Raw genomic sequence first — 23,242 nt, 5'->3', positions numbered from 1 at the left:
CCAATTGACTAAATTGCTGATAGGTAGTGGGAACATTAACTCATTTGTAAAAATATACCTTAGAGATAATTATCTCAGCTGGTGCCTTCTGTCTTTGTTCAGTAAATCTAAATGAACAGACAAAATTGCACGTTATATTAGCCTCTGTTATTTTCACATAAGTCACTCCCATTCAATATCACCTCCTTTGTTGCTGTTTATACTTAGTTATTCAGCTTGGCAGGTTTTAGAATTGACAAAGAGCGAGAGAGAGCGAGAGAGAGGAGAGGCGTGTGCTTGCAGTGGTTCTGACTGAGCTTACTCCCACTCCGTCTGATTTGTTAATCGGGCCCAGGCTCCGTGATATTTCTCGGGCGCCAGCTCCGCACAACTTGAGCCGCCTTTCCGAGTTGCCCAGCGTGCCGTTTTGTGATGCGAGGAGACGCATACTGCACAGAATGCTCCTGCACATTCTGCACCTCCTTGCCTTTGTCTTCCATCCGGACACGCCTTGGCGGTCCGTGTTACCACCTGAAGGCGGGGGGGAGGTCTCTACAGGGGAGTTCCCTTTACATTGGCGACCCGGGGTGGAGAGTGTTGCGCAGAGCGGTGGCGTGTAATAAACATTTGAGTTGGTTCACGAGCTCGCCGGCTGACTGTATTTTCTGCGGCGAGGAAGAGACCGTGTTCCACGTGTATACGGAGTGTGTGAGGTTGCGGCCCCTGTACCAATATCTGAAGGGGCTGTTCCTCAAGTTTTGATTGCATTTTAGTCCTACGATCCTGGTGTTTGGACTCAAGGCCGGGAGTGGGGAGAGCCGATCGGGAGGGGGTGGGAACTCCCTGTCTGTTTGCTCCTGGGCCTGGCAAAGATGGCCATTCGCGGGTCCAGGAGAAGGAACACGCGGTGTCCACGGGGACTCTGGAGGCCTTCCGTGAATGCTGGTCGCCGCGTGGGGTCGAGAACACTGTAAATAATGACTGTACCATTGTACTATAATGATTGCTTGATGTATTGTAACCTTTAAATGTGTTTTTGATATGCTGTATTATGCATTTTGCTGAATAAAGTCCTTGGAATAAAAAGAGAGAGAGTGTGTGTCATAGAGAATCACACTCCGTGGAAACAGGCCCTTTGGTCCAACTTGCCCACGCCTACCAACATGTCCCATCTACACTAGTCCTATCTGCCTGCATTTGGCCCATAACCCTCTAAATCTATCCTATCCATGTACCTGTCTAAATGATTCTTAAACCTTGTGATGCTACCTGACTCAACTCCATTCTTAGCTCATTCCATACACCCACCACCCTTTGTGTAAAAAGTTACCCCTCAGGTTCCAATTAAATCTCCCCCCCCCCCCCCCTTTGGTTCTTGGTTTCTTGGTCCTCCAAAATATTCCAAATGGAATTTAAACTGGAGGTGGTGAAGGGAGGGCTTAAGCCAGAAAGGGTTATTGGGAACAAAGAGCTACTTTAAATTTAGTTGCATCTGGTTGGGTAACTATAGTTGGGTGGAGATTATTCCATGCTTTAATTGTGCGGGGGAAGAACGAATTGCTGTACACATCTGTCTTTGTAGCTGGGATCACAAATTGGATCGAATGCCCTCGTCTGCTCCTAATTGGTTTGGGTTTGGTGTAGGTCTTGTAGTCTATGTCTAGCTGACCATTTAACATTTTGTAAAAACAGGTCAAACGGTGAGCTTCACGTCTGTCTTGGAGAGGGTTCCACCCCAGAGAATTCAGAAGTTTGGTGACACTCGCTTCTCTCTCATAGGTGTTAGTAACAAATTGAGCTGCCTGTCTTTGGACACGTTCGATGGAAGAAATTTTTTTATTTGTGTATGGGTCCCATGCTGCAACTGCGTAGTCCAAATGAGGTCTAACGAGGGTGAAGTATAGCTTCTCCTTGACAGAAGTTGAACAATGATGAAAGTTGCGCCTCAGGAAGTTTAGGACACCTGTTGCTTTCACTGTTGCATGATGAGTCTGACCATTGCAACACAGATCATTCTGCCATTTGATGCCACGATACTTGGTTTGTTTGGATTTTTCAAGGGTGGCACCAAGTATATTGTAAGATGTTTCGCCTGGATTCCTCTTTCTGGTGGCACGCATAGTTTCACATTTGGAAGGGTTGAACTGCATGCCCCATTGTTGTGACCACTCAACCATAGTATCAAGATCCTTTTGGAGAGCATCTTCATCATCAGCTGACTTAATTGGACGGTACAGCAAACAATCATCAGCGAATAGTCTGGTCGTACTTGCGACTTTTTCATGGATGTCATTTAAACCTCAACTTAAAACTCTGGTTCTTGATTCCCCTCCTCTAGGCAAGAGACTCTGTGAATCTACCCGACCTATTCCTCCCATGATTTTGTACACTATAAGATCACCCCTCATCCTCCTGCACTCTGAGGAATGAAGTCCCAGACTGCTCAACCTCTCCATAAAGCTTTATCATAGCTAAATGCCTCTGCTCACTGGTAATGTTTGTGTAAGCGGTGGAGTGAACAGAAATTGAAATGAAAAGTGTTTGTGAGGCTGCCTCTCTTTATGGTGCAATACCAGTTTTAATTAGTCTGTTGCAAACACCAATGGTAATAACTGCCTCCCTTCTCTCTCTTAAAGTTTATGATCAAGAAAGCATTGATTTGTGATTTTCATGGAAAATTGCCAGAATCACCACATCTGATCATCAAAACATCACTGAATTCTCAGTGATCCTGTAATCCCATGCCGTAAAAGCAGAAATTGACTTTTTCCTTCATCAAAACATATTGCTTTATTTGAAAAAAGTACAAATTCAGACTTCAAAATTCCTAAACAGTGGAAAAACCATGACCTTCCATGCAATTGAAAGAAAACGAGTCAGAAGAAAGGTCTCGGCCCTAAACGCCAACTGCTCCTTTTCTCCAGAGATGCTGCCTGACCCGCTGAGTTACTCCAGCATTTTGTGTCTATCTTCAGTGTAAACCAGCATCTGCAGTTTATTCCTGCACAAGTTTAACTTTTCATCCTGATAATGATGATTCTATTTTTCATAAAACCCAATCATGGTCTGTTTGTCTTTGTTTTTAATGGATTTGAGTACATGACTAAGGACATGTTATTGTAATTAGATAGGGTCCCGGTGAGATTAGAATTTTGTGTAGAGGGTTCTACTCCTGATCCGGGAAAGATATACTTGTAATAATGGAAATATAACAAAGATTCAATGCTTGATTCAGGGATGAGGTTGTGATCAAGGAGGAGAAATTAAGAAGAGTATGTTCTTTAGAGTTTAGAAGATGAAGAGGTGGCTTCATTGGAACATAAAATAGATCTTGACAGGGTAGATGCAGGGATGATGATTGTCTTGTATGGGTGACTTTAGACTTTTTTAGACTTTAGAGATGCAACGTGTAAATGCGGAGCCCATCAAGTCCGCTCTGACCAGCGATCCCCGTACATTAACACTATCCTACAAACGAAGGGCAATTTGCGATTTACAGAAGCCAATTAACCTACTAAACCTGCACGTCTTTGGAGTGTGGGAAGAAACTGAAGCACCCGGAGAAAACCCACACAGTCACAGGGAGAGCGTATTAACTCTGTACAGACAACACCAGTGGTCAGGATTGAACCTGGGTCTCCACCACCGTCAGGCAGCAGTTCTATCGCTGCGCCAACCTGCTGGCCTTTTTTTTTTGCATTCATGATAACTTTTTGCAACAGTTTACAAAATAACTCTATCCAACAAAATCTTGCATTTACAATGTGCACAATCAATCAAAACCATGCAAGTTTACTCCAGATTTACACAAATGTAGTATATCCAAGCTTTCCGTATTCAACAATGCGCCTATTCCAGGTATTAACCCAGTAAACCTACTCTGGCCTGTTTCCAAGGCATTAACATCCTTCCTTAAACAGGAAGACTAAACTGTGCACCGAAGCCCCTATGCGATGGTTGCCAACACTCTCTCAAACTGCAGCATAACCAATGCACCACATGAGCAGGCCTTTCTGATCACAATGTCCGTGGTGAAGATGGTGTCAAGTTAAACTAATCTCCTCTACCTGCGGGTGATACACATACCTCCATTCCCAGTATATCCATGTGAAATTAGCTCTCCTAATTTCTTGGGCTTCCTAATGGTCCACATTTTGAGAGCCACGTGCAAGAACACCTAACTGTCCGTATCTCAGAGCTCTGCAACCTTTCACCTTTTAGATAATGTCCTTTATCGATCGCCTAATTTTCATGTCAAAAGAGACGATTTCACATTTTCCTACAACCTGCTCCATTTTGTAGATTAAAAACCTACACATCAACTATCACAAAATGAAAACAGAAAATGTTGGAAACACTCAGCAGGTCCGGCCGCATCTGCGGAAAGGGAAACAGACCTATTGTTCCAGGTCGGATGTCCTTTGTCAGGTTTTCACACCAACCATCGCACAAGCCATTCCTTTAGAGGCCCTAGTATACAATCTATCAGACACAAAGGATCGATAGTTTGCAGCTCGAACAGTTTGTTCAGTAACTTCTTGAGTTTCTCCCTCTCTAACACCAATTTATTGACTTGTTTTGTTATATTGCTTTTATCTTCCGTAGTGAAGACTGATGCAAACTCTAATTAATTTGTTTAATTAATTAACCATCGCCTTGTTTTCCTACATAAATTCTCTGACTCAGTTTCTATTGGATCAATGTCCACTTTATTAACTTTTCTTTAAAAATATATGAGATGGAATATCTTTAGTCAGAGGGTGGTGAATCTGTGGAATCCATTGCCACAGAAGACTGTGGAGGCCAAGTCAGTGGATATTTTTAAGGCAGAGATTTGTCGATTATTGATCAGTACAGGTGTCAAGGATTATGGGGAGGCAGGCGAATGGGGTTGCGAGGGAAAGATAATTAGCCATGATTGAATGATGGAGTAGACTGATGGACCGAATGGCTTAATTCTCCTCCTATAACTTATGAACGTATGAACTAACATTTTTAATCTTTTACTCTGTTTTTACACATCTGGCCAACTTTCCCTGAGTTAACACATCTTTCTTATTCATCATCTAGTAATTGCTTTTACTATTTTTTTATAATCTATGCACTCTTCCCAATATGCAATTATGTGACATTTCGTCAATTTTTCAAGCTCTAATATTTTTATTTATTCGCAATTAGTGGATTCTCTCCTTGGGTATTTTCTTGGGGAATTGACTATTAGGGAACTTCCTTCCTTTTTTTTCCAAATATTCTCATGTTCCATTCATGAAAAAAAAAAAATCATATTAGGCTTTTATATATTCACAACATCCTTTTTAAGAGAACTTGCATTTATTTTTTTTCAACCCTGGAGTTATAAAGAAATTGCAAGCTTGAGTCATCAATAACGGTGAAATGAAATGATTTTCACACAACTTGTTTTATTGCTTGTAATTTCCTGAATTATACCATTGAAAAAGAAATGAAATGAAATGGAAAGAGCTCAATTATCTCACCTCATGTGCGTGAAAATAATACTTTCACGTTTTCACTATTGAGATCAGATTCTTAGAGCAATGTTTTTTGTTAATTTTCTTAACTGCTTCAACCTATTCCGTCACCCTCCCATCTTATTTATTTGCAAAGTGCTGGAGTAACTCAGCGGGTAAGGCAGCATCTCCGGAGAAATCGATGGGTGTCTTTTTGGGTTGGGACCCTTCTTCAGACTGACCCGAAATGTCACCCATCCATGTTCTCCAGAGATGCTGCCTGACCTGCTGAGTTACTCCAGCACTTTATGTCTATCTTCAGTGTAAACCAGCATCTGCAGTTCCTTCCTACGCATGTTGATTTGCAGTGTCCCTAACACACATAAGGAACAGCAAAGCAGGTCTTTAGACTCTTAGTTTTCACCAAACCATCTGTTAAAACAATTTTTATTTTTATTTCATGGACAGTAATAAAATGCCTTTACTGAAAATTCTAAGCTGCCTTTATTTATTTCCTGCTCCAAATCTTAATTTCTTGGCAATTCTTTTTATTAATGCAATTAATTTATACTTGCTGCACTACTTTGCCTATGAAATCTTATGAATTATTAGATATATTTTATAGATATCTACCTCATCAGGTAGCTCAGTATTACCAATCAGGGAAAGTTTTCAAGTTTATTTTAAAACATATTGTTAAAAAAAAGTGGTAAATTACTTTTGATACTTAATAACTTGCTTCATGTCATATTGTCTTCCGAACAAGAGTGTTCAATTTTAAGTCCAAATTTATAATGTAAGCCTTTATCTGCTGTAAAATGCAGCCTGGCCTCTCATCCTTCCATGCTAATAAGGGTGGTAATCATTGTTCTTAAAAGTGTGCTTGTAATGTATTTTGCACAGGCACAAATGAGAAATGCGATATTCTTATTCTTTCTACCCACCTTGTTCCCTGGCTTAGAGGAATAAATTAAAGTAGACCTCAGCTGCAGAATATGGCTAAACTGATTTCTTGTTCATTTGGGAGCTTAAATCACCCAGCAAGAATTGACCGCGTAATTAACTGTCAGTCAACTTTCAATGTCGGTCAGAGCACGTCGTATAATTGTAAGCCCTGCAGCCACCGCCTATTAGGTGTTATTGTAGCGTCTTGCAACTTCTACCTCAGAGTTTGGAAGAATCTCTTTGAATATTGCTCACAACATATTCGGGGGGGAAAAACACAATATTTTAATTGTTACTTTAACTTTTATTTTGAATGTAAAGAAAATTGAAGTGTATGAAATCATGAGGGGAAAACATCGGGGAGATGCACACCGTCCCTTGCCCAGAGTAGGTGAATCGAGGACCATAGGTTTAAGATGAAGGGGAGAAGATTTAACAGGAATCTGGGGAGTAACCTTTTCACACAAAGGGTGGTGGGTGTATGGAACGAGCTGCCAGTGGAGATCTTTGAGGCTGGGACTATCCCAAAGTTTAAGAAATAGTTAGACAGGTACATGGATAGAACAGGGATATGGACAAAACTCAGGCAGGTGGGACCAATGTAGCTGGGACATGTTGTGTGGTTGGTGGGCCTGTTTCCACGCCGTATCAATCTATGACTCTAAAATTGTGCTCCTTGGCAAATGCGTTTATGGTTATAAATGCAATTATGCGAAAAAGAATAAAAAGAAAAGAACAAAATGGGGATTTTTTTTTTGTTTGTTTCTCCATTCTTCATGCTGTCTAAATTAAATGTTTGAAAGGTGTTCACTTGTCCTCTGAAGGCTTTCCAACTGGCCACACAGCAGATGAACAAAACTAAATTTATAACATTCAACAAGGGTGTAATAACACTGCCATGAAATAAAGTGGTTTGGATTACACTGACTTGTGAACACCCCTACACTGAACTACAGTCTTACATTACAGTGCAGACTATTATTTTAAACATTTATAATTGCCGACCTTGATGCCCAGATTACAAGTATAAATATTCTTATTTGTTATTTCATACAGTGTTGTGTTTTCTGACATGCATATTTCCATGCAAACATGCGGTAACACTATCATTAGAGTAACTTTTCCCTGTACTTTAATTCATGATTCATGGCATTAATAACGACCATTATGAACTTTGTGAAAATGGTATATTTTCCCGATAATTTCTGACAGAAAATTTAATGTCAGATGGCAGTGGGTATTTTAAGTTTCAGCTTAGAACATAGTTTTGCAGTTGACATGATTGCATTACTTGTACCTTCCAGTCATTCATATGCAGTGTGTACATACATCAGCTCGCACATAGTACTGTATTTTCTTGTAGTATTTAACACCAGGGCCCAGCGGTAATGTTGCTGCCTTACAGCGGCAGAGACTGCGTTCGATCATGACTATGGGTGCTGTCTGTACGGAGTTTGTGCATTCGCCCTGTGACTGCGTGGGATGTCGTTTCCTCCCACGCTCCAAAGACGTACTGGCTAATCGGCTTGGTATAATTGTAAATTGCCCCTCGTGTGTGTAGGGTAGTGCGAGTGTACGGGGTGATCGCTGGTTGGCGCGGATTCGGTGGGCCGAAGGGCCAATTTCCACGCTGCTTTAGTAAACTAAAGTAAATGAAACCAGCAGGAACAATGAAAATTGTTCGAAAACCAACTGGGATGAATTCAAAAGTGCGAAAGATAATTGCCCCGACATTATTACTATATATTAAAATGCAGGATGACAACAATGTATCTATTCCTATGGATGACTGCAAGATGGTGACCCTTTTGTACAACTGGAAGAACTGCTATCTCTCAGGGCAAGAGACCCAGGTTCAATCCTGACCTCAGGTTGCGGTCTGTGTGGAGTTTGCACCTTCTCCCTATAACTGTGTGGGCTTCCTCCGGGTGCTCCGGTTTCCTCTCACATCCCAAAGACGTGCGGGTTTGTAGGCATCTGTAAATCGCACCCAGTGTGTAGGGAGTGGTCGCTAAAATGTGACAACATAGAACTAGCGTGAACGGGTGATCGATGGTTGGCGTGGATTCGGCGCCTCTTTCCATGCTGTTTCTTTCAATCAATGTCAGAGATTTTATAATGAGTCGGATAAGAAGTACACAACTGACATGGTCGTAGCATATTGTGGCCACCCACAGCCCCATGCACTGACTGTTTCTCCAGCAGAAGTCATGACTCAGAGTATGGGAAGAAGGTACACTGTAACGTCCAGGTTCAGAAGCACCTTCAGGCTATTAAACACTACGGCCTCCAACTGTACATAAATACACACGCACACACACGCACGCACATGCATGCACAAGAATGCACTTACACACACTCACACACACATGCATGCACTTACACATGCACACACACATGCATGCACTTACACACACTCACACACACGTTCATGCACTTACACATGCACACACATGCGCACACACACGCATGCACACACGCATGCATGTACTTACACACACTCACTACTCCATCATTTAGTGTCTATCTTTGGTGTAAACCAGCAACTGCAGTTCCTTCTCACAAATTTTGTCTGTTCCACTGGAAAATCTCCCATATACGTTACAATCCCAGTCACAGCCAACCAACCCATTTTCCAGGGCCTTTCAAAAACGCCTATAAAATCAACATACACTGGAGTTTAAGGTAATTGCATAAACATGGTATGAAGCAGCTCTGCAGAAATAGTTTGTTTTCAGCTCCTCTCACTTGCACAGTTTGTGTGCAATGCTCATAAACAGCAGAATCTACAGCAGAAAGATTCAACCAAAACATCCTCACTTGTGGTTTCTTGACCCCCCCCCCCCCCCCCCCCCCCCACCACCGTCCTCTCAATCTATCAGTTCCTTTGATTCTCCATTCATTTTGTCTTACCTGTCTGAAGAGCTTAACGCACAATATTACAGCTCTCAGATTTGCCAGGCATGCACTCAGTTGAATGCATCGCTTCTCTCCTGAATGGATCGAGGGAAATCGTCCTGAATGAGGGACATTTTTTTCGTGGCTTGCTCATTAAGCAGAGTATACACAGGAAAAGGCATGCAAAAATAACACAGGCAACTTGACTGACAACATGATCTAGCTTGGTGGCCCTTCTTGCATGGATCAAAGATGAGGTGCAAGGCAACTAATGATTGCTTCAGCCTATTTACAATTTAGTAATGAAAGCTAAGCAAGACTAACACTGGTCGCTTCTGCCTCCAGAGCTGTCAAATTACCTTTCCAATTGTCTCTTCAATTGATGTGGAAACCTTCAAAGTAGAAGTGGACCAAACCAGGCAATTAGAGGATTAAGAGGAATTCAAAATGTTCGACAGAAGAGAATATTCCTTAAGCTGGTTCCCCAGTATAACTCAACCTCTGGTGTTATATGCCAGGTGCGTACAGAATACAAAAGGCTCGCAGAATTGTCAGGTGCTCAACTGGAAGAAAGTACAAATGAGTTCATAGTTTCAGGTATTTTCCTTCCAAAGACTGGTACCTGATAGACACATTCATGGTTAATTAAAAGTTGGAGCTAACATTCAATCAACAAATATAAATGTCCAGTTGAAATTATTGTACAGTCTCTTTGTTCTACTTCTATTAAATGCAGATGGCGATACAGTGGAGCAGCGGTAGAGTTTCTGCCTTACAGCGCCAGAGACCGTGGATCGACCCTGACTAAGGGTGCTGTCTGTACGGAGTTTGTACGTTCTCCCCATGACCTGCATTGCATGGGTTTTCTCTGGGATGCACGGTTTCCTCCCACACTCCAAAGACGTACAGGTTTGTAGGTTAATTTGGCTTCAGTAATTGAAAATTGTCCCTCATCTGTACAATAGTGCTAGTGTACGAGAATCGCTGGTCAGAGCAGACTTGGTGGGCCGAATGGCCTGTTTCTGCACTGTATCTCTAAACTAAATTTTAAAACTAAATTAAAAAATATATTTATCTCGGACTATTTAAAAAAAAACCATAATAAATGGCTTACAAAGATGACAAGTTTCTATCACCATGTGAAATTAGACAGAATATAATTGTGTAGAAACAAATAACTGCAGATGCTGGCTTATACCAAAGATAAACACAAAGTGCTGGAGTAACTCATCGGGTCAGGCAGCATCTCTGGAGAAAAAAGATGGGTGACATTTCAGGTCAAGACCCTTCTTCAGACTTTGTATTTATCTTTCGGATATAATTGTGGTTTAGAGAAAATGTAAAATATACATATAACGCAAGTGATTAACTAATTTCTTCAAAATTGAGCTGTTACTATCTGACTAGGAACAGAAATTAAAGATATAAAAGTGTGTTGGCACAGGTGGTGCAGTGATACCACGCCAGAGACCTGTGTTCAATCCTGACAGTGGGTGCTGTCTGTACGGAGTTTGCACATTCTCCCCATGACCTGCGTGGGTTTTCTCCGGGATCTACGGTTTCCTCCCACACTCCCAAACACGTATAGGTTTGTTGATAAATTTGCTTTTTATAATTGTAAATTGTCCCTAGTGTGCGTAGGATAATGTTAATGTGTGGGGGTCGCTGGTCGGCACAGAGTAGTTGGGCCGAAGGGCCTATTTCCACGCTGTATCTCTAAACTATACTAAACTAAATGAAAAGTAAATATCAATAACTTTGCCAGTGCAATTGATCCTGAGTTTTTAAGGTTATTAAAATAAGATGAAGAAAGTAGTCAGTGATAATGAATATAAGATGCAAGGTAGGGTCATGGATAATTGTTGCTTCTTTCCACGTGAGATTGAATTTGGGGTGGCACGGTGACGTCGGTGCAGACTCGGTGGGCCGAAGGGCCTGTTTCTGCGCTGTATCTCCAAACTAAACTAAGCTAGAATTTGTCAGATGGAATTGATGTTAGTGAAATGCGGATAGATTTTGGCAACATTTCACTTAATGGTTAATATCTGAGTTCCCATTTTACGTGTTATTGTCCCATCGAGAACTCTTGTCACTTAACCTGATATCTGTCATTTATTGAAGAGTTATTGTGTACAATGATCCATCAGCTGTCAGAACAAACTACCTCCTCCAGATGATATGAGCCGTAAACGTCACATAACCCGGCCTGTGGGCACTGCAATTTGGATTCACATTCAAGAATTGAAGACTATCTTCACTTCATTCTTCTATGGTGCCATGATTGAAAGACTTCAGTTCTATGGAAAAACGCAAAGAACCGATTATTCCACTGAGATCAAAGGTTTAACAGAGGTGTCCAAACTCATGAAGAATCTTGGTGAAATTTAATAAAAGGGAAATTGTTTCCAATGGCTGGAAGTGTCTATAATTTGAGGAGGAAGGCATAAGGTACTGTGCAAAAGAACTAAAGCAACAAAAATATTTTATTTTTACATTGTGAGGTGCTATTATCAAAATGGACTGCTAGAGGGCACAAACATAATACTAACATTCAGAATTTAAAGGAGGTGCATGTGAACCTTTTTCTCAGTTGGAAGGATGGAAGGATAGAAGGATGGAAGGTCCTTGGATGGAGGTGAGGGAACAGGTCATAGAGTCATAGAATCATAGAGTGATACAGTGTGGAAACTTGCCCACACCGGCCAACAATGTCCCAGCTACACTAGTCTCACCTGCCTGTGTTTGTTCCGCATGCCTCCAAACCTGTCCTATCCATGCACCTGTCTAACTGTTTCTTAAACATTGGGATAATCCCAGCCTCAATTACCTCCTCTGGCAGTTTGTTCCATACACCCACCACCCTTTGTGGGAAACAGTTACCCCTCAGATTCCTATTAAATCTTTTCCTCCTCACCTTAAATCTATGTCTTCGATTCACCTACTCTGGGCAAGAGACTCTGTGCATCTACCCGATCTATTCCCCTCATTATTTTATACACCTCTATAAGATCTCCCCTCATCCTCCTGCACTTCAGGGATTAGAGTCCCAGCCTACTCAACCTCTCCCAATAGATCAGAGCCTCTAGTCCTGGCAACATTGTCGTAAATCTTCTCTCTACCTTTTCCAGCTTGACACCATCTTTCCTATAACAAACTAAAACTATAAGGTTTGTAGGTTAATTGGTAAAGGTAAAAATTGTCCCTAGTGGGTGTAGGATAGTGTTAATGTGCGGGGATCGCTGGTCAACGCGGACCCGGTGGGCTGAAGGGCCTGTTTCCGCACTGTATCTCTAAAACTAAACAAAAACTAAAAAAACATGGTGCCCAGAACTGAACACGATACTCTAAATGTGGTCTCACCAACGTCTTATACAACTGCAACATGACCTCCCAACATCTATACCCAGGCTCGATCCTGACTACGGGTGTTGACTGTATGGAGTTTGTACGTTCTCCCTGTGACCGCATGAGTTTTCTATTGCGCTCCGGTTTCCTCCCACACTCCAAAGGCGTACAGGTTTGTAAATTGTAAATTGCTCCTGGTTCGTAGGATAGTGCCAGTGCAATGGGGTGATCGCTGGTCGGCGTGGACTCAGTGGGCCAAAGGGTCGTAAAAAGTCAAAAATAAATCCTCGGCCTCAAAGATGATTTTGCTGAAAATCACTGCCATGCGGAAGTCCAGTATTTTCCTCACTCAAGCTATTGTATGACTTCAGTTGCACATTGCCAATTTAAGTGGGAACCAGCCAGTATTTCCAGACTATAGAATCATGAATCTCCAGCGCTAAGTATCCACAAACCAATTTCATTTATGGAGTTGTGAAGCTGGCAGAGAGAAGTGATTTCCACCCTGTTTTAATTAGTCTGAATATTTTCCCTTTTCCCAGCCATGAATACACAGGGCTTTCAGCTACGGCACATGAAGGCCATTTGGACTCTGTGACTCCTTAGCTCACATCATTTCATATCATGATGATTGTAATCAATAATAATCCCATATGGTGGATAGGCCATCATGCAAGAGGTACAGAGGTAGGCAGGAGGTTAAAACGCACGCTTCCAGATTCAGGGACAGTTTCTTCCCAGCTGTTATCAGGCAACTGGTTGATACTTTACTGGTTTTATCGTGCACTACACGTTATTCACTTATCACAAATCTGTACACTGTAAATGGCTCGATTGTAATCATGCATTGTCTTTCCGCTGACTAGTTAGCACGCAACAAAAGCTTTTCACTGTACCTCGGAGCATGTGACAATAAACTAAACTGAACTGAACAAAGTGTGTAGGAAGGAACTCCAGATGTTGGTTTAAACCGAAGATAGACACAAAAAGATGGAGTAAGTCAGCGGGACAGGCAGCTTCTCTGGAGAGAAGGAATGGGTGACGCTGAAGAAGGGTCTCAACCCGAAACGTCACCCATTCCTTCTCCCCAGAGATGCTGCCTGTCCCGCTGAGTTACTCCAGCATTTTGTGCCTATGAACTGAACAAGGGATCTCTGTTGGCTAATCGGAGAAGGAGGCGGGCGCAATAAAGCTGAAATAATTCTCTTTTCATTTCAAGCAAGAATGCTTTTTAGCAGAAATCTCGTAACAGTCAGAATGAAGTCTTCTGACTGATCCCTCCGGCTTGGGTGCACTACCAATAACTGCAAAATTATTTGCCTTTGTTAAACGTTTGTCTGGCTTTGATACAGCTCCAATCTTTATGCTCAAAGAGGAAATTGGAACCCTCCCTTATAGTTTTTAAAATCTTAATCAGAAAACTAATAGGGTCTGGGTAGTGTTAATCCTGTATTCTACACTTCTCAGGCTCATTAAAATGTCAGTACTGTAAATATGTCTTCAGGAGTTATAGTGGTCTGCCCTGAAATGGATGAAGAGCAACAGAAAATCAATTTTACTCTTAATAGGAACACTATAAATAACACTTGAGAACAAAGAAAAGGAAATTGCTGGAGTGTTGCTGTTGCAGGTATGTTCCATATTTCATTGGCAAGACTCATTACTGATAATATCGAATGATACTCGGCTCAGAGTATCGTTTGTTGCATTGTTTAGAAGATAACCGTACTTACAGGGAAGAACTAAAATTAGCTGTACATTTTTTGCCTAGATAAGAAATGCAAGCTATCTTCAAAGCACGTTAAATACTTCAAAGGCAAAGGCGAGAGAGTTTCATTTAGTTAAATGAATGTGATCCATTTGGCCTCTGCTTCTCATTGGTGTCATATTTCAAACTGATTTTTACTGGATATTAAGGATTACTCACAGCAGCCATGGTGTCTAGACACCATTTCTGTTCGGATGAACATAGACAAAAAAAGGAACAAAGGCAGGAGTCCCACCATCAGGTGCATGCGCTTCAAACTTAACATGACATTGGATAAGATACTGCAGATGTAAAAAAACGTTCAAATACTCTATTTATTCTATTATTAATCTTGGGCAGCACGGTGGCGCAGCGGTAGACTTGCTGCCTCACAGCGCCAGAGACCCGGGTTCGATCCTGACTACAGGTGCTTGTCTGTACGGAGTTTGGACCCTCCCCCCGTGACCACGTGGGTTCTCTCTGGGATCTCCGGTTTCCTCCCACACACCAAAGATGTCCAGGTTTGTAGGTTAATTGGCTTGGTATAATTGTAAATTGTCCCTAGTTTGATTAGGATAGTGTTAATGTGCGCGTATTGCTGGTCGGAGCAGACTCGGGCCTGTTTCCGCACTGTATCTCTAAACTAAACTAAACTCGAGTCCATATTGTTGTCAGCTGATAATTAACTTCCAATTTTGTAAATTGAGGGAAGAAAGGGGAGGGGAGAAAAAAGGGAGGGGGGGGGGGGGTTGTTACTTAAAATTGGAGAATTCCATTAATGCTATGAAAATCATATTAATTCAAAGAACGTTTCAAGACATTTTCTATGTACTTTCTCCAAGGTTTCATAACTGTCAGAAGTTTTAGATTGTAAAAACGTCACTCAAATGTAGTAGTATTGCTATGCACACGTTCTGAACATTGAATTCGCCAATTTTTGGTAGCCCCCCACACCGCCCCTCTCTTTCCCCCCCTCTCTTCCCTATGGTGCACACCTATTGTATATCCCCCACTATCTAGACAACAGTGAGGCCACATTTACAATATTGTGTCCTGCTCTGGTCACCGTGTTATAGGAAATATGTTTGTGTAGGAAGGAACTGCAGATGCTGGTTTAAACCGAAGATACACAAAATGCTGGAGTAACGCAGTGGGACAGGCGGCATCTCTGGAGACGAGGGATGGGTGACGTTTCGGGTCTGAAGATTGGTCTCGACCCAAAACGTCACCCATTCCTTCTCTCCAGGGATGCTGCCTGTCCCGCTGAGTTACTCCAGCATTTTGTGTCTATCATAGGAAATAAGTTGTCAAGTTGGAAAGGATGCGGAGAATTGCACGCAGGAGAATTAGGTGCACAAAATCATGAGTGGACTAGATCAGGTAGGTACACAGAGTTGTTTGCCCAGGATAGGGGACTAGAGGACCAGAGGACACAGGTTTAAGATAAGGAAGGAAAGATTTAATAGGAACTTGAGGGGTAACATTTTTACACAAAGTGTGGTGAGTTGTATGGAACAAGCTAAGAATGGTGGAGGTAGTTGAGGCAGGGATTATCGCAACATTTCAGAAAGATTTAAATAGGTACATGGATGGGATAGGTTTAGATGGATATGGGCCAAATGCAGGCAGGTGGGACTAGTACAGATGGGGCATGTTGATCGGCATGGGTAAGTTGGGCCGTGGGGCCGGATTCCACACTGTATGACTCTCCCTATAACTCTAAGAAAGTAACACTGAAAGAGAAATACGGGAACCTTAAGACATAAAATGACACAAAGCTAAAAGAAGAAAGGCTGAATAATAATGAAAGGGGCAGTAGAATGGCAAAACTATTTAAATACCTGCAGCAATTTAAGAAATGTTTAAAGTTATTTTTGTTGGTACTTTATTTTCATTTCCATGCAGTTAGTGCAATTTTTTGGAATACATTTTTTGAGGTTTTGTGATTAAAGTCCGGAGGAGGCGCTGTCCTGAACGGCTGCCTGTCCTGCAGCTGTCCGTTTTTTCCCCTTCTTTTTTATTATTTTTAGTTCGTTAAATGTATAGTCAGGGGGCCTAAATCTTTTATGTGTGGGGGGTGGTGGGGGGGAAGGGGGAAACTGCTTTTCTAAGTCCCTACCTGGTCGGAGGGGTTGCCTTCCTCCGAGCAGCGTCTTCGACCTGTCCTCGCGGCCTACCAGCGGGTCCTGGAGCGACGTTTCCCTGAGGACCTGGCCAGAACGTTGGCGGCGGCGGCGGCACAGAACGTTGGCGGCAGCGCAGAACATCGGCTTTGGCGGCAGTGCAGCGCTGGAGCGCTATTGCGGAGCGGGCGATGCCTTTCCTGGGTCGCCGCGCTGGAACTCCGGTATGCTGGGACCGCCGAGGAAAACATCGTGGAGCCGTGGTTCTGCGGAGCGGCCGGCTGCGGCGTTTGAACTAACATCTCGCCGAGATCACCAGTGTGCGGAGCTCCGTCTGGCGTGGTCTGTTGGCTTGGAAGCCGCAGGCTCCGGTGGGAAGGCGGCCGTTCCTGGCACCCCAAGCTGCTGAGGGTTCTCCCGACGCCGGAGTACCATCACCCGGCGAGAACATCGGGCGCCGTGGCGGTGACTGTGGAGGCCTCAATAGGCCCGACTATGGGTGGACAAGAGGATGGGGACTGGACTTTGTGCCTTCCCCCACAGTGGGAATCACTGTGGGGGGATGTTTTGGTGTTGAATTTCTTTGAATACTGTGTTGTATTTTAATTAGTGTGCTGCATGGACATCAGAATTTCCCCTGAATAAGGGGATTAATAAAGTATTTATCTATCTTATCTATCTAAATGTAGGTGAACAGGAAGAGTCATAAGTAACAACCTTAGAAATTACAATACGTAGTGCTTGAGTAGGCAGCTTCTCTGAAGAAAAAGAACAGGTAATGTTTTGAAGACTGAAGAAGGGTCCCCACCCGAAACACAATCTTTCGGGATCTTATAGAAACTTACACAATTCTTAAGGGGTTGGACAGGCTAGATGCAGGAAGATTGTTCCCGATGTTGGGGAAGTCCAGAACAAGGGGTCGCAGTTTAAGGATAAGGGGGAAGTCTTTTAGGACCTAGATGAGAAAAACATTTTTCACACAGAGGGTGGTGAATCTGTGGAACTCTCTGCCACAGAAGGTAGTTGAGGCTAGTTAATTGGCTATATTTAAGAGGGAGTTAGATGTGGCCCTTGTGGCTAAAGGGATCAGGGGGTATGGAGAGAAGGCAGGTACAGGATACTAAGTTGGATGATCAGCCATGATCATATTGAATGGCGGTGCAGGCTCGAAGGGCCTGCCCCTAATTTCTATGTTTTTATGTTTCCTTTTTCTTGAGTGATGCTGCCTGACTCGCTGAGTTACTCCAACATTTTGTGTCAAATCTTTGGCATAAACCACCAACTGGATAGGTGATGTTGGATCCTGACCTGAAACGTCACCAATCCATGTTCTCCGGAGATGCTGACTGACCCTCTGAGTTCCTCCAGCACTTCTACATATAGATTGGGTGAATCAAATTGGCAGGAGTGCTGAGGAAGAGGATTTCTTGGAATGTATGCGGGATAGTTATCTAACTATGCGGGATAGTTATCTAAATCAACATGTAGAGGAACCAACGAGAGAGCAGGCTATTTTAGACTGGGTATTGAGTAATGAAGAAGGGTTAGTTAGCAGTCTTGTTGTACGTGCCCCCTTGGGCAAGAGTGACCATAATATGGTTGAGTTCTTCATTAGGATGGAGAGTGACATTGTTAATTCAGAAACAATGGTTCTGAACTTAAAGAAAGGTAACTTTGAGGGTATGAGACGTGAATTGGCCAAGATTGACTGGCAATTAATTCTAAAAGGTTTGACGGTGGATATGCAATGGAAGACATTTAAAGACTGCATGGATGAACTACAAAAATTGTTCATCCCAGTTTATCAAAAGAATAAATCAGGGAAGGTAGTGCAGCAGTGGATAACAAGGGAAATCAGGGATAGTATCAAAGCAAAGGATGATGCGTACAAATTAGCTAGAAAAATCAGCATACCAGAGGACTGGGAGAAATTCAGAGACCAGCAGAGGAGGACAAAGGGCTTAATTAGGAAAGGAAAAATAGATTATGAAAGAAAACTGGCAGGGAACATAAAATCTGACTGCAACAGTTTTTATAGATATGTGAAAAGAAAGAGATTAGTTAAAACAAATGTAGGTCCCTTGCAATCAGAAACAGGTGAGTTGATCATTGGGAACAAGGATATGGCGGACCAATTGAATAACTACTTTGGTTCCGTCTTCACTAAGGAAGACATAAATAATCTGCCGGAAATAGCAGGGGACCGCGGGTCAAAGGAGTTGGAGGAATTGAGTGAAATCCAGGTTAGTCGGGAAGTGGTGTTGGGTAAATTGAATGGATTAAAGGCCGATAAATCCCCAGGGCCAGATAGGCTGCATCCCAGAGTACTTAAGGAAGTAGCTCCAGAAATAGTGGATGCATTAGTAATAATCTTTCAAAACTCTTTAGATTCAGGAGTAGTTCCTGAGGATTGGCGGGTAGCAAATGTAACCCCACTTTTTAAGAAGGGAGGGAGAGAGAAAACGGGGAATTACAGACCAGTTAGTCTAACATCGGTAGTGGGGAAACTGCTAGAGTCAGTTATTAAAGATGGGATAGCAGCACATTTGGAAAGTGGTGAAATCATTGGACAAAGTCAGCATGGATTTACGAAAGGTAAATCATGTCTGACGAATCTTATAGAATTTTTCGAGGATGTAACTAGTAGCGTGGATAGGGGAGAACCAGTGGATGTGGTGTATCTGGACTTCCAGAAGGCTTTCGACAAGGTCCCACATAAGAGATTAGTATGCAAACTTAAAGCACACGGCATTGGGGGTTCAGTATTGATGCGGATAGAGAACTGGCTGGCAAACAGGAAGCAAAGAGTAGGAGTAAACGGGTCCTTTTCACAATGGCGGGCAGTGACTAGTGGGGTACCGCAAGGCTCAGTGCTGGGACCCCAGCTATTTACAATATATATTAATGATCTGGATGAGTGAATTGAAGGCAATATCTCCAAGTTTGCGGATGACACTAAGCTGGGGGGCAGTGTTAGCTGTGAGGATGATGCTAGGAGACTGCAAGGTGACTTGGATAGGCTGGGTGAGTGGGCAAATGTTTGGCAGATGCAGTATAATGTGGATAAATGTGAGGTTATCCATTTTGGTGGCAAAAACAGGAAAGCAGACTATTATCTGAATGGTGGCCGATTAGGAAAAGGGGAGATGCAGTGAGACCTGGGTGTCATGGTACACCAGTCATTGAAAGTAGGCAAAGGTACACAAAATTGCTGGGGAAACTCAGCGGGTGCAGCAGCATCTATGGAGCGAAGGAAATAGGCGACGTTTCGGGCCGAAACCCTTCTTCAGACTGATGGGGGGGGGGGGGGGGGAAAGAAAGAAGGAAAAGGGGAGGAGGAGGAGGAGCCCGAGGGCGGGCGGATGGGAAGGTGGGAGGAGACAGCTAGAGGGTTAAGGAAGGGGAGGAGACAGCAAGGGCTAGCTAAATTGGGAGAATTCAATGTTAATGCCATAAGGACGCAAGGTCCCCAGACGGAATATGAGGTGCTGTTCCTCCAATTTCCGCTGTTGCTCACTCTGGCAATGGAGGAGACCCAGGACAGAGAGGTCGGATTGGGAATGGGAGGGGGAGTTGAAGTGCTGAGCCACCGGGAGGTCAGGTAGGTTATTGCGGACTGAGCGGAGGTGTTCGGCGAAACGATCGCCCAACCTACGCTTGGTCTCACCGATGTAAATCAGCTGACATCTAGAGCAGCGGATGCAGTAGTTGAGGTTGGGGGAGATACAGGTGAACCTTTGTCGCACCTGGAACGACTGCTTGGGACCTTGAATGGAGTCGAGGGGGGAGGTGAAGGGACAGGTGTTGCATTTCTTGCGGCATGCAGGTGCAGCAGGCAGTGAAGAAAGCGAATGGTATGTTAGCTTTCATAGCAAAAGGATCTGAGTATAGGAGCAGGGAGGTTCTACTGCAGTTGTACAGGGTCTTGGTGAGACCACACCTGGAGTATTACGTACAGTTTTGGTCTCCAAATCTGAGGAAGGACATTATTGCCATAGAGGGAGTGCAGAGAAGGTTCACCAGACTGATTCCTGGGATGTCAGGACTGTCTTATGAAGAAAGACTGGATAGACTTGGTTTATACTCTCTAGAATTTAGGAGATTGAGAGGGGATCTTATAGAAACTTACAAAATTCTTAAGGGGTTGGACAGGCTAAATGCAGGAAGATTGTTTCTGATGTTGGGGAAGTCCAGGACAAGGGGTCACAGCTTAAGGGTAAGGGGGAAATCCTTTAAAACCGAGATGAGAAAAACTTTTTTCACACAGAGAGTGGTGAATCTCTGGAACTCTCTGCCACAGAAGGTAGTTGAGGCCAGTTCATTGGCTATATTTAAGAGGGAGTTAGATGTGGCCCTTGTGGCTAAGGGGATCAGAGGGTATGGAGAGAAGGCAGGTACGGGATACTGAGTTGGATGATCAGCCATGATCATATTGAATGGCGGTGCATGCTCGAAGGGCCGAATGGCCTACTCCTGCACCTAATTTCAATGTTTCTATGTTTCTATGTTTCCAGTCTTCTTTTGCAAATAAACATCAGCAGTGAAGAAGGGTCCTGACCTGAAATGTCACCGCACCTGCGTCTATTGTCTATTGTCTAAACTATTCATCATCATACCAAATTTCTTCATTCTAAAGAATTGGAATTCTTGAAACTGAAGAAGGCTCTCGACCTGAAACGTCACCTATTCCTTTTCTCCATAGATGCTGCCTGACTCACTGAGTTACTCCAACGCTTTGTGTCTACTATTCACTGCAATTACGTTCAATTTTTATTCTTTAATCAAAAGCAAGGTGATGGTTTCATGAATGGCTCCTGTAATCTGGAAGCATTAGTGGGCTGGTTCTTCCCAGTTAATTTAGCTGTAGATTTAAATGTCACCCTACTTGGAAAATATAAAAAAATATTATACAGCTGACCAGGTATTCTGAAAACATTGCTATTCTTCACAAGAAGAAACTGATATTTTCGGTAACACATTCAATCAAGCTCGTCTGCATTATTGTTGACTTTTTCAAGTATTATTTCCCAGCACAGTATTTAGCCACCCAGGATGAATTACAAGCTACTAAACGTGTGTTCTAAGCGTTTTAAAATAATAGAGGCAAAGCTATAATTACCAATTATGTTTTAATTTTGTGTGCATCTAAATGTATTTATTTTCAGATTAGTTTTAGTTTAGTTTAGGAACAAAGCACGAAACAGACCTTTTGGTCCACTGAGTCCACACCGACCAGCAATGCCCGCACATTAACACTACTCTACATACACACACACTAGGGACAATCGTTTACATGTACACCAAGCCAATTAACCTACAACCCTGTACGTCTTTGGAGGAAACCAGAGCACCCGGAGAAAACACATGCAGTCACGGGGAGAACGTACAAATTCTGGAACAGACAAGCAACCATAGTCAGGATTGAACCCGGGTCTTTGACGCTGTAAGGCAGTAGTTCTACCGCTGCGCCACCGTGCCGCTCAGTAAATCTTCTATGATTTATATCAATAGAACTTAATTCAAATTTGTAGTGCAGTTCTAATGTCTAGCACGTTCCACATATATTATTGTTAAAATCCAGCAAATAGGAATTTATTGAACATATTGAGAGAAAATTATTTCAATTAAAAGCACTTAAATCTAATTTTCAACACATCTGCGACATGTTTGATAGCTTTCTCCAGTCTAGTTTCGTTTCGTTTATTCTCAGATGTCCTGAGGTACAGGCTTTTCTATATGAAATTGTATACTGTATATATAATTTTGAACACTCTTGAGGCAAATAGGTCTTCCTAGGGCTAGCTTGGACATATCAATTAAGTCTTTGTGTAGGATGGAACTACAAATGCTGGTTTAAATCGAAGATGGACAGAAAACGCTGGAGTAACTCAGGGGACAGGCAGCATTTCTGGAGAGAAGGAATGGGTGACGTTTCATGTCGAGACCCTTATTCCACTGGAGAGGGAATTTCAGATGAAGAAGGGTCTCGACCCGAAACGTCACCCATTCCTTCTCTCCAGAGATGCTGCCTGTCCTGCTGAGTTGCTCCAGCATTTTGTGTCTACCTTCAATTAAGTCTTTCTTTGACATTAAGTCCCTCTAATCCCCACTTCACTGCACTAACAACATCCACCAGCCACAAGCCCCTGAATGCCTCTGGAAAATTACTGACCTACAAACACAGGAGGCTCAAGCTGCAACACCCTATTTGAGTATAGGAGCAGGGAGGTTCTACTGCAGTTGTACAGGGTCTTGGTGAGACCACACCTGGAGTATTGCGTACAGTTTTGGTCTCCTAATCTGAGGAAAGACATTCTTGCCATAGAGGGAGTACAGAGAAGGTTCACCAGACTGATTCCTGGGAAGTCAGTACTTTCATATGAAGAAAGACTGGATAGACTCGGTTTGTACTCGCTAGAATTTAGAAGATTGAGGGGGGATCTTATAGAAACGTACAAAATTCTTAAGGGGCTGGACAGGCTAGATGCAGGAAGATTGTTCCCGATGTTGGGGAAGTCTAGAACAAGGGGTCACAGTTTAAGGATAAAGGGGAAATCTTTTAGGACCGAGATGAGGAAAACATTTTTCACACAGTGAGTGGTGAATCTGTGGAATTCTCTCCCGCAGAAGGTAGTTGAGGCCAGTTCATTGGCTATATTTAAGAGGGAGTTAGATGTGGCCCTTGTGGCTAAAGGGATCAGGGGGTATGGAGAGAAGGCAGGTACAGGATACTGAGT

The sequence above is a fragment of the Amblyraja radiata genome, chromosome 11, assembly GCF_010909765.2.
Source record: "Amblyraja radiata isolate CabotCenter1 chromosome 11, sAmbRad1.1.pri, whole genome shotgun sequence".
Taxonomy (NCBI): Eukaryota; Metazoa; Chordata; class Chondrichthyes; order Rajiformes; family Rajidae; genus Amblyraja; species Amblyraja radiata.
This window is presented reverse-complemented; position numbering follows the sequence as displayed.